This window comes from Bos indicus x Bos taurus, chromosome 20 (genome assembly GCF_003369695.1).
Source record: "Bos indicus x Bos taurus breed Angus x Brahman F1 hybrid chromosome 20, Bos_hybrid_MaternalHap_v2.0, whole genome shotgun sequence".
Lineage (NCBI taxonomy): Eukaryota > Metazoa > Chordata > Mammalia > Artiodactyla > Bovidae > Bos > Bos indicus x Bos taurus.
The window spans coordinates 27,043,049-27,058,693 of NC_040095.1; positions in this window are offsets into that span (position 1 = coordinate 27,043,049).

The following is a 15,645-nucleotide window of genomic DNA, read 5'->3' on the forward strand; positions in this document are numbered from 1 at the left end:
AGCTTTGACTACATGGACCTTTGTCAGCAAAATAATGTCACTGCTTTTTAATATGTCATCTAGGTTGGTCATAGCTTTTCTTCCAAGGAGCAAGTGTCTATTAATATCATGGTTGCAGTCACCATCTGCAGTGATTTTGGAGCCCACTAAAATAAAGTCTGCCACTGGTCCATAATTGTTGTTCTCAGTCCTACTTCACCCACTTATTCCCATAATACATTTCCAGAATTAATTGGCAGTAACTGTAAATCCCATATAATCTCAATTTTAAATCTTCTACCCTGCCATTATCAGCATCTACCTTTACATCTCCTATCTTCAATTTTTCTGCCTTCTTCTTTCTCATGCTCTTTCCTTGTTTCTCAATTCACTTGGGAAATTGAATCAATTAAGTTATTTTTCACATGCTTCTAGTATTATCTACCTACTCACTTGCTTTTATCTTCTTTTCTATTATCAAGGATGAATTATCCATGAGCCTAAGGAAAGTGAAACCTGCCATTAAATCTCATCTCTTCTTTCTTCTTAAGGACCTTGCTCTAGAAATTGTCTCTCCTCTTTCTTGCATAATCCAGTTTTTTTTTCCTTTTTACGGAAAAAAATTCCTACAAACCCACAAAGTTGCTGTTATAGACCTTATTCTAAAAACAAACCCCAAAAGACACTGTCTTGTGACTTTCTCTAGTTACTGCTTATATTTGCCTTCTCTTTACAGAAAATCTTTTTTAAAAGCCTATATTCATTAGAGTATCTTCTGTTTCTCCACTCCTACTCTTCTTTAAGGCTACTCCAATCTTGTTTGGTCTCCACCATGATATTTTGGCAGCTTTCAACTAGAACATTAGTGATGAATGCATTGCTAAATCCAATGCATATAATTTTTTTGTCCTTGCTTTTCTTGATCATCAGGAGCATTTAATTCAGCTGATAACTCAGGGCACTCTACACTCCTGGATGTTCTTTGTGCTTGATTGTGCCACTTTCCCATTTCTTTCTCATCTTCCACTCCTGTGAACATTAAGGTCTCTTGTCTGTTGATGCATTTTTTCCCTTCTCTAAATTGTGATTTAAATTCCATCTCTACACTGATGCCTCACAAATTAACTTTCTAGTTTGGATATTTCTTTTGTACTCCAAATCTGTATACTTACACATCTAACTGCCTTGACATCTCCATGTATATACCTAGTAATTCTAATGTAAAGAACCCAGAATTTACCTTCTAATCAACCCCCAAAATACTCCTTCCAGAGTCCTGCCTAAGTTGTTATTGTGGGTCAGACTCTGATGTAAATAGTTTGAAACTATGAATCAGCTTAAGCCTCATAACAATTCTTTGAGATAAGTATGGATATGCCCCAATTTCACATATGAAGTAATTGAGGAGGTAAGAGATAAATAACCTGTCCAAGGCCATAACAATGATTGAGCAAGAATTACAAATCCTGACAGTCTTCCTCCTGAGACTGTGAGCTTAACCACAGCCCCATGCCACCACTCATGCTTTCTGGCCTTGAAACTAGGAATCCTCTTTTACTCATCCTATCCCTTTAGGTGACGGTGAGGTGAGGTGTTAGTCACTCAATCGTGTTCGATTCTTTACGAGCCCATGGATTATAGCCCACCAGGCTCCTCTCTCCATGGAATTCTCCAGGCAAAAATACTGGAGTAGGTCCCGTTCCCTTCTCCAGGGTATCTTCCTGACACAGGGATTGAATCCAGGTCTCCTGCACTGCAGGCAGATTCTTTACCTTCTGAGTGACCAGGGAAGTCCCTAACCCTTTAGGTGAAATCACTCAGCAAATCCTGCTAGCTCCACTTTGAAATTTGTATGTTTACTCAGAATCTGATCACTTTCTCACACTTTCCCTGTTACTGGGGGCAAGTTGAGGTAATTACAATGGTCTAAGGTAGCCCTGCATAATCTCCATATACCTAACCCGCTTGCTCTCGCTTCCTCTGACCTCAACACCGACCTTCTCCCCTTGCTCATTCTATTGCAGATGTTGTTGTTGTTGTACTTGGTTGGTAAGTCATGTCCAACTCTCTGCGGCTCCTTGGACTGTAGCCCACCAGGCTCCTCTGCCCATGGAAATTTCAAGGCAAGAATATGGAGAAGGTTGCCATTTCCTACCCCAGGGGATCTTCCTGACCCAGGGATTGAGCCCGCGTCTTTTACATCTCCTGCACTGGCTGGTGGATCCTTTACTACTAGCACGACCTGGGAAGCCCCATTCCAGATACACTGGTCTTATTTTCTCTAAACACTCCAGACATGGTTATATATTAGGAAGTATGGCTTTTTGCTTTTGTTTTTTTGATCATTTTCAGATAAACTCATGGCTCATTTCTCGGAATACTTTTAGTTTTGTCTCAAATTTCACCTTCCTTTTAAAGGCTTTCTCTGGCCATTTTTCTTCAAAATCTGCCCTCCTCCAATTCTTATCTTTTTTTTTTTCCTGCTTTATTTTTCTCCATATCATAACAAATGATATCCTTTACTTAGGAATCTTGTTTATAAAGCTGTCTCCCTGAACTAGAGTATAAGCTACAGGAGCGCATTCCAAGGTTGGCTTACTACTATATTCTCAACTCTTACAAGGCTACCTAGCACACAGTAGGAGGTAAATCAATATTTCCTGAAAGTATGATACATGCACTTTTTCATTGGTATGTATTGTTTATTTTAGCATGTTTTAAATTATTTTATGTAGTAGGGTAATAGGATGTTTTTCAAGAAAAGATTTTTCAAGAAAATCTAACAGGAATCTTTGGTCTGTATCACACTGCTTTCATTATAATCTCATACTGTGTTTCAATATATTATAAATTCTTCTCATGATAGTCATCATAGCTAAGATTTTTGGGGGACTCCAGATGCTACTACTATTACAACCATAAACACACCTTAACATCTTCTTTTTTCAAAAATTTTGGCTCACCACATCTCTTAAATTCTGCTATGTAAAAATGATCCTTCTTTATTTCTCAAAAGTTGTCTATTAATTTTCTTACAACCTACTTCTATCACAAACCACTTAAATTTGTTTTTTATTCCTAGGATTCCACCAAAGCTTTCTTTTCAATAACTATATCAATGATTTCCAGGTGACCATATGAAATGTACTGTTTTATTTCATAATTTTATTGTACTTGATAATTCAGCAATATCCTTCCTAATCAATCCCTCTCTTCTTTCTGAAATATTTTCAACTCTTAGCTTCTGTGAGGCCAACAATGTGTTTTTGGTTTTCCTCCTTCTTTATTGGTTCTCCATTCTGGGACTCTCTTTCTGGCTTATTTTACTGTCTTTCAAATAGAGCAACTCAGGATTAGATAATTGGTATACTTTTCTTCATTATAAGTAAAATTCAAATTTGTCTGTTGCTATCAATTCTGGAATCTATATTTCAGGTCGGATCACCAAAATAAATATATCTAATTTCTTACTCAATTCTTCCCCTAACCCTTCACAAATATTCCAAACACAGCGTATCTAAAATTGAATTGATTTTTTTTTCTCCCTCAAATTTTCCATTTCAGTGTTTCTTGTTTCATCAGGGAGATATACTCCCAAATACTTAAGCCAGAATAATGGGAGGCATTCCCATCAATTCCCTATTTCTTACTAAGCAACCACCAATTTCTATATGTTCTACTATCTAAGTACTTTCTAAATACTTTCTTTTCTCATTTTTCATGGCTGATCTCTGGTCCAAATTCCTATCATTTTTCTCTTTAACAATTGAAGGAACATCCTAATTGATCACTCTGCCTCTCAATGAATTCTTTATGCAGCAGGCAGTGATCCTTTTAAAAATTAAAAATCTATCTATGTTGTTCCTACTTTAAATTCTCAATGAAATCCACTGCTCATGAAAAAACTACAAAGTTTTCATTACAACCATTACCTGCTTCTCCACCATTATTTCAGATCATTTACCCCCTCAGAACTGAAGAGTAAGAAATTCTGTTCCTTTTTTCAGTTTTAGCTATTAAGTTGCTTCTGAATGTAGGAAATTTGTGTTTGCTTTCCATTTCCTCAAGAATCCTTGTACAACCATTGCAAGATGTCTCTTGATTTATAGATTTATAAATAACATTTTGATTCTGTATATTTTACATATGGGCTCCACATATTTCTTTTTAGAATTTTTCTGGCATATTACGGAGAAGGCAATGGCACCCCACTCCAGTACTCTTGCCTGGAAAATCCCCTGGACGGAGGAGCCTGGTAGGCTGCAGGCCATGGGGTCGCTAAGAGTCTTCATTTTCGACTGAGCGACTTCCCTTTCACTTTTCACTTTCATGCATTGGAGAAGGAAATGGCAACCCACTCCAGTGTTCTTGCCTGGAGAATCCCAGGGTTGGCGGAGCCTGGTGGGCTGCCATCTATGGGGTTGCACAGAGTCGAACACGACTGAAGTGAATTAGCAGCAGCAGCTGGTATACTATTGTTCTGTTGCTTTCAAAGTATAGTTTTTTTTCTCATGATTTTAAAAACTGATTATTACTGGCACATAGAAAATCCTCTTAAACTTTATGCATCTAATATTCAACATTCTTGCAAATTTTAAGGCCTTACTGATTTTTAAAAATTTCATAGGATATAATATCATTCATGGCAAGCAGAAGTGGGAGAGTGGAAAGAGTGACGAAGTTTATTTTCTCAAACTCCAGAATCATTGCAGACAACAATTGCAGCCATGAAATGAAAAGACACTTGCTCCTTGGAAGGCTATGACATACCCAGACAGCACATTAAAAAGCAGAGATGACATTTTTCTGACAAAAGTCCTTCCACTCAAAGCTATGATTTTTCCAGTAATCATGTACAGATGTGAGAGTTGGACCATAAAGGAGGCTGCACACTGAATAATTGATGGTTTTGAATTGTGGTGCTGGGGAAAACTCTTGAGAATCCATTGGACTGCAAGAAAATCAAACCAGTTAATACTAAAAGAAATCAATTCTGACTATTCATTAGAAGGACTGATGCTGAAGCTGAAGATGCAAAACGTTGGCCACCTGATATGCAGAGTCGACTCACTGGGAAAAACACTGATGCTGGAAAAGATTGATGGCAAAAGGAGAAGGGAGCAGCAGAGGATGAGATGGTTAGATAGCATTATGCACCCAATGAATATGAATTTGAGCTATCTAAGAAGAGGAGGCGAGAATACACAGGAGAACTGTACAGAAAAGATCTTCACAACCAAGATAATCACAATGGTGTGATCACTCACCTAGAGCCAGACATCCTGGAATGTGAAGTCAAGTGGGCCTTAGAAAGCATCAGTATGAACAAAGCTAGTGGAGGTGGTAGAATTCCAGTTGTGCTATTTCAAATCCTGAAAGATGATGATGTGAAAGTGCTGCACTCAATATGCCAGCAAATGTGGAAAACTCAGCAGTGGCCACAGGACTGGAAAAGGTCAGTTTTCATTCCAATCCCAAAGAAAGACAATGTCAAAGAATGCTCAAACTACCACACAATTGCGCTCATCTCACACGCTAGTAAAGTAATGCTCAAAATTCTCCAAGCCAGGCTTCAGCAATATATGAACCGTGAACTTCCAGATGTTCAAGCTGATTTTAAAAAAGGCAGAGGAACCAGAAATCAAATTGCCAACATCTGCTGGATCATGGAAAAAGGAAGAGAGTTCCAGAAAAACATCTACCTCTGCTTTATTGACTATGCCAAAGTCTTTGTCTATGTGGATCATAATAAACTGTGGAAAATTCTGAAAGAGATGGAAATACAAGACCACCTGACCTGCCTATTGAGAAACCTGTATGCAGGTCAGGAATCAACAGTTAGAACTGGACATGGAACAACAGACTGGTTCCATATAGGAAAAGGAGTAAGTCAAGGCTGTATATTGTCACCCTGTTTATTTAACTTCTATGCAGATTACATCATGAGAAATGCTGGGGTGGAAGAAGCACAAGCTGGAAGCAAGATTTCTGGGAGAAATATCAATAACCTCAGATATGCAGATGACATCTCCCTTATGGCAGAAAGCGAAGAGGAACTCAAAAGCCTCTTGATGAAAGTGAAAGAGGAAAGTGAAAAAGTTGGCTTAAAGCTCAACATTCAGAAAATGAAGATCATGGCATCTGGTCCCATCACTTCATGGGAAATAGATGGGGAAACAGTGGAAACAGTGTCAGACTCTATTTTTTGGGGTTCCAAAACCACTGCAGATGGTGATTGCAGCCATGAAATTAAAAGACACTTACTCTTTGGAAGGAAAGTTATAACCAACCTAGAGAGCATATTAAAAAGCAGAGACATTACTTTGCCAACAAAGGTCTGTCTAGTCAAGGCAATGGTTTTTCCAGTAGTCGTGTATGAATGTGAGAGTTGGACTGTGAAGAAAGCTGTGCCCCCAAGAATTGATGCTTTTGACCTGTGGCCTTGGAGAAGACTCTTGAGAATCCCTTGGACTGCAAGGAGATCCAACCAGTCCATCCTAAAGGACATCAGTCCTGGGTGTTATTGGAAAGACTGATGCTAAAGCTGAAACTCCAGTACTTTGGCCACCTCAGCTTTTCCATTGACTCATTGGAAAAGACTCTGATGCTGGGAGGGATGGGGGCAGGAGGAGAAGGGGACGACAGAGGATGAGATGACTGACTCAATGGACGTGAGTCTGAGTGAACTCCGGGAGTCGGTGATGGACAGGGAGGCCTGGCGTGCTGCAATTCTTGGGGTCGCAAAAAGTTGGACATGACTAAGTGACTGAACTGCACTGAATCTGAGAGATACGGTTCATTGGGTTCTCAAGAGAAGAATACTGAAATTGTTTGCCATTGCCCTCTCTAGTGGACCACGTTTTGTCAGAACTTTCCATCATGACCCTTCCTTTTTGGGTGGCCCTACATGACATGAAAGATGAACTCCCCAGGTTGGTATGTGCTCAATATGTTACTGGAGAAGAGTGGAGAAATAATTCCAGAAAGAATGAAGAGATGGAGCCAAAGCAAAAACAACACCCAGTTGTGGATGTGACTGGTGTTGGAAGTAAGCCCGATGCTGCAAGAATAATATTGCATAGGAACCTGGAATGTTAGGTCCAAGAATCAAGGTAAATTGGAAGAGGTCTAACAGGAGATTGGGTTTTCCTAGTAGCTCAGATGGTAAAACATATGCCTGCAATGCAGGAGACCTGGGTTCAATCCCTGGGTCAGGAAGATCTCCTGGAGAAGGAAATGGCAACCCACTCCCATATCCTTGCCTGGAAAATCCCATGGACAGAGGAACCTGGTGGACTACAGTCATTGGGATCGCAAAGAGTTGAACATGACTGAGTGACTAACACACAAACAGGAGATGGCAAGAGAGAACGTTGACATTTTAAGAATCAGACTAGAATGGGTGAATTTAACTCAGATGAACATTATAGACCATTATATGGTAGATGACCATTATATCTACTATTGAGGGCAAGAATCCCTTAGAAGAAATGGAATAGCTCTCATAGTCAACAAAAGAGTCCAAAATGCAGTATTTGGATGCAATCTGAAAAATGACAGAATGATCTCTGTTCGTTTCCAAGGCAAACCATTCAATATCACAGTAATACATGTCTATGCTCCAACCAGTAATGCTGAAGAAGCTGAAGTTGAATGGTTCTATGAAGACCTACAAGACCTTCTAGAATTAACACCGTAAAAAAGATGTCTTTTTCATTATAGGGGACTGGAATGCAAAAGTACAAAATCAAGAGATACCTGGAGTAACAGGCAAATTTGGCCTTGGAGTACAAAATGAAGCAGGGCAAAGGCTAACAGTTTTGCCAAGAGAACGCATTGGTCATAGCAAACACCATCTTCCAGAAACACAGGAGAAGACTCTACACATGGACATCACCAGATTGTCAATACTAAAATCAGATTGAGTATATTTGCAGCCAAAGATGAAGAAGCTCTATACAGTCAGAAAAAATAAGACCAGAAGCTGACTGTAGCTCAGATCATGAACTTCCTATTGCCAAATTCAGACTTAAATTGAAGAAAGTAGGGTTAACCACTAGACCATTCAGGTATGACCTAAATCAAACCCCTTATGATTATACGGTAGAAGTGACAAATAGATTCAAGGGATTAGATCTGATAGACAGAGTGCCTGAAGAAGTATGGAAAGAGGTTCATGACATTGTACTGAAGGCAGTGACCAAGACCATCCCCAAGAAAAAGAAATGCGAAAAGGCAAAATGGTTGTCTGAAGAGGCCTTACAAATAGCTGAGAAAAGAAGAGAAGCAAAATACAAAGGAGAAAAGGAAAGGTCTACCCATTTGAATGCGGAGTTCCAAAGAATAGCAAGGAGAGATAAGAAAGCCTTCCTCAGTGATCAATGCAAAAAAAATAGAGGAAAACAATAGAATGGAGAAGACTAGAGATATCTTCAAGAAAATTAGAGATACCAGGGGAACATTTCATGAAAAGATGGGCACAATAAAAGACAGAAATGGTTTGGACCTAACAGAAGCAGAAGATAGTAAGAAGAGGTGGGAAGATACAAAGAAGAACTATACAAAAAACATCTTCATGATCAAGATAACCATGATCGTGTGATCACTCACCTAGAGCCAAACATCCTGGAATGTGAAGTCAAGTGGGCCATAGGAAGCATCACTATGAACAAAGCTAGTAGAAGTGATGGAATTCCAGTTGAGCTATTTCAAATCCTAAAAGATGATGATATGAAATGCTGCACTCAATATTCCAGCAAACTGGAAAACTCAGCAGTGGCCACAGGACTGGAAAAGATCAGTTTTCATTCCAATCCCAAAGACAGTCAATGGCAAAGAATGTTCAACTACTGAAATTGCACTCATCCCACATGATCTCAAAGTAATGCTCAAAATTCTCCAAGCCAGGCCTCAACAGTACACAAACCATGAACTTCCAGAAGTTCAACCTGGATTTAGAAAAGACAAAGGAACCAGAGATGAAATTGCCAACATCCATTGGATCATTGAAAAAGTGAGAGAGCTCCAGAGAAACTTCTGCTTTATTGATTATGCCAAAGCCTCTGACTATGTGGATCACAATAAACTGTAAAATTCTTCAAGAGATGGAAACACCAGACCACCTGACCTGCCTCTTGAGAAATCTGCATGAAGGTCAACAAGTAACAGTTAGAACTGGATATGGAACAACAGCTTGGTTACAAATCAGGCAAGGAATACATCAAGGCTATATATTGTCATCCTGCTTATTTAACTTACATGCAGAGTACATCATGTAAAATGCCAAGCTGGATGAAGCACAAGCTGGATGAAGCACAAGCACAGGATTGCTAAGAGAAATATCAATAACCTCAGAAACACAGATGACACCACTCTTACGGCAGAAAGCAAAGAAGAACTAAAGAGCCTGTTCATGAAAGTGAAAGAGGAGAGTGAAAAAGTTGGCTTAAAACTCAACATTCAGAAAACAAAGATCACAGCATCCAGTCCAATCACTTCATGGCAAATAGATTGGACAATGGACACAGTGAGAGACTATTTTCTTGGGCTCCAAAATCACTGCAGATGGTGAGTGCAGCCATGGAATTAAAAGTCTCTTGCTCCTTGGAAGAAAAGCTATGACCAACCTAGACAGAATATTAAAAAGCAGAGACATTACTTTGCTGACAAAGGTCTGTCTAGTCAAAGCTATGGTTTTTCCAGTAGTCATGTATGGATGTGAGAACTGGACTATAAAGAAAGCTGATGGCCAAAGAATTGATGCTTTTGAACTGATGTGTTGGAGAAGACTCTTGAGAATCCCTTGGACTGCAAGGAGACCCAACCAGTCCATCCTAAAGGAAATCAGTCCTGAATATTCATTGGGATGACTGGTGCTGAAGCTGAAACTCTAATACTTTGTCCACCTGATGTGAAGAACAGACTCATTGGAAAAGACCCTGATGCTGGGAAAGACTGAAGGTAGGAGGAGAAGGGGACAACAGAGGATAAGATGGTTGGATGGCATCACTGACTTGATGGACATGAGTTTGAGCAAGCTCCAAGAGTTGGTGATGGACAGGGAACCCTGGCCTGCTGCAGTGCATGGGGTCTCAAAGTTCAGACATGACTGAATGACTCAACTGAACTGAACTGAGTCTGGGACATACTGGAGGACCTAGGAGGCTGGTGTGCTACAGTCCATGGGTTTGCTCAGAGTCATGTATTGCTTAAACAGCAACAAATCGTGTTATATTTGGGGGCTCAATTTTAGAAATTCATTTGTGAGACATTTTGAATGCTTTGGCCTTTGCTTGCCTTTCAGTGCAATATTCAGATCAAAATCACTTTTACAAAGTAAAATTACCAAAAGAGCATGCAAGCAATTAACATCAAATTAAAAAATTCTTAATCACAATTTAAAACATTAGAATGTAGAATAGGAGCATACACAGATCAAACAATTAAGTTTCAGTAATCTGAATTTTACAAGTAACATTATTATATTACTTTACATTTTATCCACTGTTATGTACAGGTATACTCACAGACTCTAGAAATTTGAAAGAGGTAAATGGCCAGCTGAGTAAATCTCAATTTTCCCCGAATTCCTTTTTTTTCTAGTCTCCACTTTTTTTGTATCTTTTGTTTTAGATTCTAGTATTGACTTTACACTCAGAACAATATCAAGTAATCATAATGATAGATAGTATCATTGACTTGCTCTTTATTTTAATTTGACCAGCTAAAGTTAGTCACAATAAAAATAATCTTGACAGTTTAGAAAGAAACTTTTAACATGCATATGATATATAGGAATTTTCTTTTTTTTGTTTTGTTTTTATTTTTAAACTTTACAAAATTGTATTAGTTTTGCCAAATATCAAAATGAATCCGCCACAGGTATACATGTGTTCCCCATCCTGAACCCTCCTCCCTCCTCCCTCCCCATACCATCCCTCTGGGTTGTCCCAGTGCACTAGCCCCAAGCATCCAGTATCATGCATTGAACCTGGACTGGCACCTCGTTTCATACATGATATTTTACATGTTTCAATGCCACTCTCCCAAATCTTCCCACCCTCTCCCTCTCCCACAGAGTCCATAAGACTGTTCTATACATCACTGTCTTTTTTGCTGTCTCGTACACAGGGTTATTGTTACCATCTTTCTAAATTCCATATATATGCATTAGTATACCGTATTGGTGTTTTTCCTTCTGGCTTACTTCACTCTGTATAATAGGCTCCAGTTTCATCCACCTCATTAGAACTGCTTCAAATGTATTCTTTTTAATGGCTGAGTAATACTCCATTGTGTATATGTACCACAGCTTTCTTATCCATTCATCTGCTGATGGACATCTTTTATTTTGTGTTTTAGAATCAAAAAATGTAATAAATGTATCAAATGCTTTTCTAGCAGCTTGAAGTGATATAGCTTTTCTACACTTTAATTACTTGAAATACTATATGCTACTGACTTGTTTCTCAGTATCACACTAATTTTGAATTTCAGAGAGAATATTGCTTATCCTTGGTTTGTTGAGTACATGCTTTAGGTTTTGTGTCCCTTTTCACAAATGAAAAGGATCTTTAGATTTCCTTTTTGATATTTTTGCAGCTTCTGAAACATGGCTTTTAGTAACTTTATAACATGGATCATTATTTATTTCCATATTTATTTCTTTTTTGAGATATATAGCCATTTAGTGGAGAAGGCAATGGCAATCCACTCCAGTACTCTTGCCTGGAAAATCCCATGGATGGAGGAGCCTGGTAGGCTCCAGTCCATGGGGTTGCTAAGAGTCAGACATGATTGAGTGACTTCACTTTCACTTTTCCTTTCATGCATTGGAGAAGGAAATGGCAACCCACTCCAGTGTTCTTGCCTGGAGAATCCCATGGACAGGGGAGCCTGGTGGGCTGGCGTCTACAGGGTGGCACAGAGTCAGACACAACTGAAGCAACTTAGCAGCAGCAGCAGCAGCCATTTAGTAAATTAAGGCTGACAATTTATTGTGTTGTTGACATAGTCTAATATATAGGCACTGATGAATAGGTTGTGACTCAACAGAAATAAGTATTTCTTTGAAAATTTTTATGAATACTCATAAAAACATGTCTAGATGCAGAGACTGTTTAAAAGTTTAGCATATATTTTTTAATATCTCTCATAGTTTCAGAGACTACTTTATAAAGCTATCTACAATTATTAATTCAATTTTACAGATTTCAAGATTTTATAGATATTTTCATTTATTTTCCAGGTAATTAAAATTTGTTCTATTTAATATGTTTAATAAATTAAACACTTTCAAGTTTATTCTTATATTCTTTTCATGTTTCCTAATAATTTATTTCTTAAATTTTATTGAAATATAGTTGATTTACAATGTTGTGTTAGTTCTAGCATAAAGGAAAATGATTCTGTTTTGTGTGTGTGTGTGTGTGTGTGTGTGTGTGTGTGCATGTGTGTGTGTGTGTGTATGAGTAAGACATGGCAACTCACTCCAGTATTCTTGCCTGGGAAATCCCATGGACAGAGTAACCTTATGAGCTACAGTTCATGGGGTCGCTAAAGAGTCAAACAAGTCTTGGCAACTAAACAATATATATATATTTTCTTCCATTATAGGTTACTAAAGGCTGAGCACTGAAGAATTGATGCTTTTGAACTGTGGTGTTGGAGAAGACTCTTGAGAGTCCCTTGGACTGCAAGGAGATCCAACCAGTCCATTCTGAAAGAGATCAGCCCTGGGATTTCTTTGGAAGGAATGATGCTAAAGCTGAAACTCCAGTACTTTGGCCACCTCATGCGAAGAGTTGACTCATTGGAAAAGACCCTGATGCTGGGAGGGATTGGGGGCAGGAGGAGAAGGGGACGACAGAGGATGAGATGGCTGGATGGCATCACTGACTCAATGGATGTGAGTCTGAGTGAACTCCGGGAGTTGGTGATGGACAGGGAGGCCTGGCGTGCTGCGATTCATGGGGTCTCAAAGAGTCGGACACGACTGAGCAACTGAACTGATCTGAACTGAACTGAAAAGATGTTGAGACTAGTTCCCTGTGCTATACAGTACCTCCTTGTTAATTATCTATTTTATTATATAGTAGTGTGTATATTTTAATACCAAACTCCTATTTTATCCAAATCCTTCCCCTTTTGTAACTATAAGATTATTTTCTATATCTGAGTCTATATCTATTTTGTGAATAACTAATTTGTATCATTTTCTTAGATTAGGTATAAGCAATATCATATAGTATTTGCCTTTCTTTGAGTTACTTCACTTGTTATGATAATCCCTAGGTCCATCCATACTGCTGCAAATGGTGTTATTTCATTCTTTTTTATGGGAGAGTAATATTCCACTGTGTATATATATCACGTCTTTATCCAATCATCTATTAACAAACTCTTATTTGCTTCCATGTCTTGGCTATTGTAAACAGTGCTGCTGTGAACATTGGGGTGCATTTATCTTTTCAAATTACATTTATCTCTGGATTTATGCCCAGGAGTAGCATTGCTGGATCAAATGCTAACTCTATTATTAGTTTTTTAAGGAGCCTCTATACTGTTTTCCTTGATTCTCCAGTGGTGCTAGTGGTAAAAAAACCCACCTGCCATTGCAGGAGACACAGAGACACAGGTTCAATCCGTGGGTCGGGAAGATCCCCTGGAAGAGGGCATGGCGACTTACTCCAGTATTCTTGCCTGGAGACTCCCATGGACAGAGGAGCCTGGTGGGCTACAGTCCATAGGGTCACAAAGAGTCAAACACAACTGAAGTGACTTAGCACACACACAAACTGTTCTCCACAGTAGCTGCATCTATGTAGATTCTCCCCAACAGTACAGAAGGATTCCCTTCTCTCCACACCCTCTCCAGCATTTATAATTTGTAGACTTCTAATATTCTAAATACATATATTCTTTATAAATTAATTGATCTAATTAACTCAAAATTCTATATAATTTTAAATTTGCTGAAGTTTACTGTATTTAACCTTTAAAGCAATTTTCAAGCAAGCTCTTGGAAAGCACATATCATGTCCATTGCTTTCAGCCTTGTAATCACTATTTAGTTTCCATATTTACAAAATTTTTTATTTTATTTAACTTTGATTTGTTATTAGAGAGAGGCAGACAGAGACTATAATGAAGATACGAAGATTGATTGATTCTCTGAGTCATTTTTACAAGATTGACATCTGATAACTAAAACATGACTAAATCAAATAATTATTTTAAAAGTATTAATAGAAACATTTATAAGATTTAAACTCATTCTATTAACCACATCATAATATGGCTATATTATTATTTTGCCACTAAGCAAAGATTAACAAAAGTCTTATGGACATAATATAGAACATTCTGGTTAGAAAGATACAAATTTCTCAATATATAAGTTTCAAGTAAGCCTAATTATATTGTAAGTCTAATTAATATACTGTGTTTGCATACTAAATTGCTTAAGTTGTGTCCGACTCTGTGACCCCATGGGTTGTGGCCCACCAGTCTCCTCTGTCTGTGGGATTCTCCAGGCAAGAATACTATAGTGAGTTGCATTTCCTCCTCCAATTAATATACTATCTAATATAATTTCCAGGTCTGAAATTTTCTACCTACACATTAAAAACTATGAAAAATTAAATATCATTTACTTAACTTTGTGGTACTAGGCATATCTGTATTTTCTACAACTGTTACTGAAGACTTGAAAGTTGGGTTTGGTATCAATCACCAATGTTGTGATGGATATCCTGCATATTAGTTTTCCTAATTATGAGGACTGTGACACTGGAAGATGGTAATGAATACAGCAAGCATCTAATTGCTTCTCCACCAACTGCAGGAATGTTTTATTTAAAGCAATTAAGAAATTGTGCTTTGACAGGTTTCAAATTTCATCCATCTGGTTACATATGATTTTCTGGGTGGATATATGAATATTAATAGCAACTCTATAAACAGGTGCTACAATTCTTCCCTTTGTGAAACAATTTTGTCACATGTGCATAGCCCTGGTCAGTAATGACCTAATTTTGTCGCTGTTTACTACCTTAGTAACTCAAATGGCAATGACATCATTTATCCTATGGGTGGCATCTGCTCCCCATGTCATTGATATGCACAATGATGTGTATGTATGTGTCAATATAAGAATATATATATATATATACATTCTTAGCTACCATTTTTGTAACAAACAGCAACTGGAGTTCAGGGTGGGGAAATCAGAATCTGAGAAATGGTAATTATCTTTCTATTTGTGACACAGATATAAAAACACATTCATTTCTATAATCAAGTTACACATTGGCTTAATTATCTTTGTTTAATAAATTATTGTAAACAATCTTAGTGAAATATTGAATGCACTTCTTTACAGATGAGATTTCAGAAATTTCTCCTATTACTCAAATATATAAATTTGACATTCCTGATCCACATTCTTTTTTCCTATTTTTATGTTTCAGTTCAGCACAAAATATATTTAAATATTCATCTCAACCTTAATATCATTGTGAACTTGGTCTACTTTACTAAATATATCGCTCGGAACTGTGTTCTAATTATTTGCATGTGGTTTCCTAGATCACTAGGTATTATTTTGATGGGCATAAGAGAACATCTAAGAAAATAATTTTATAACCATACTATAATACATGGACA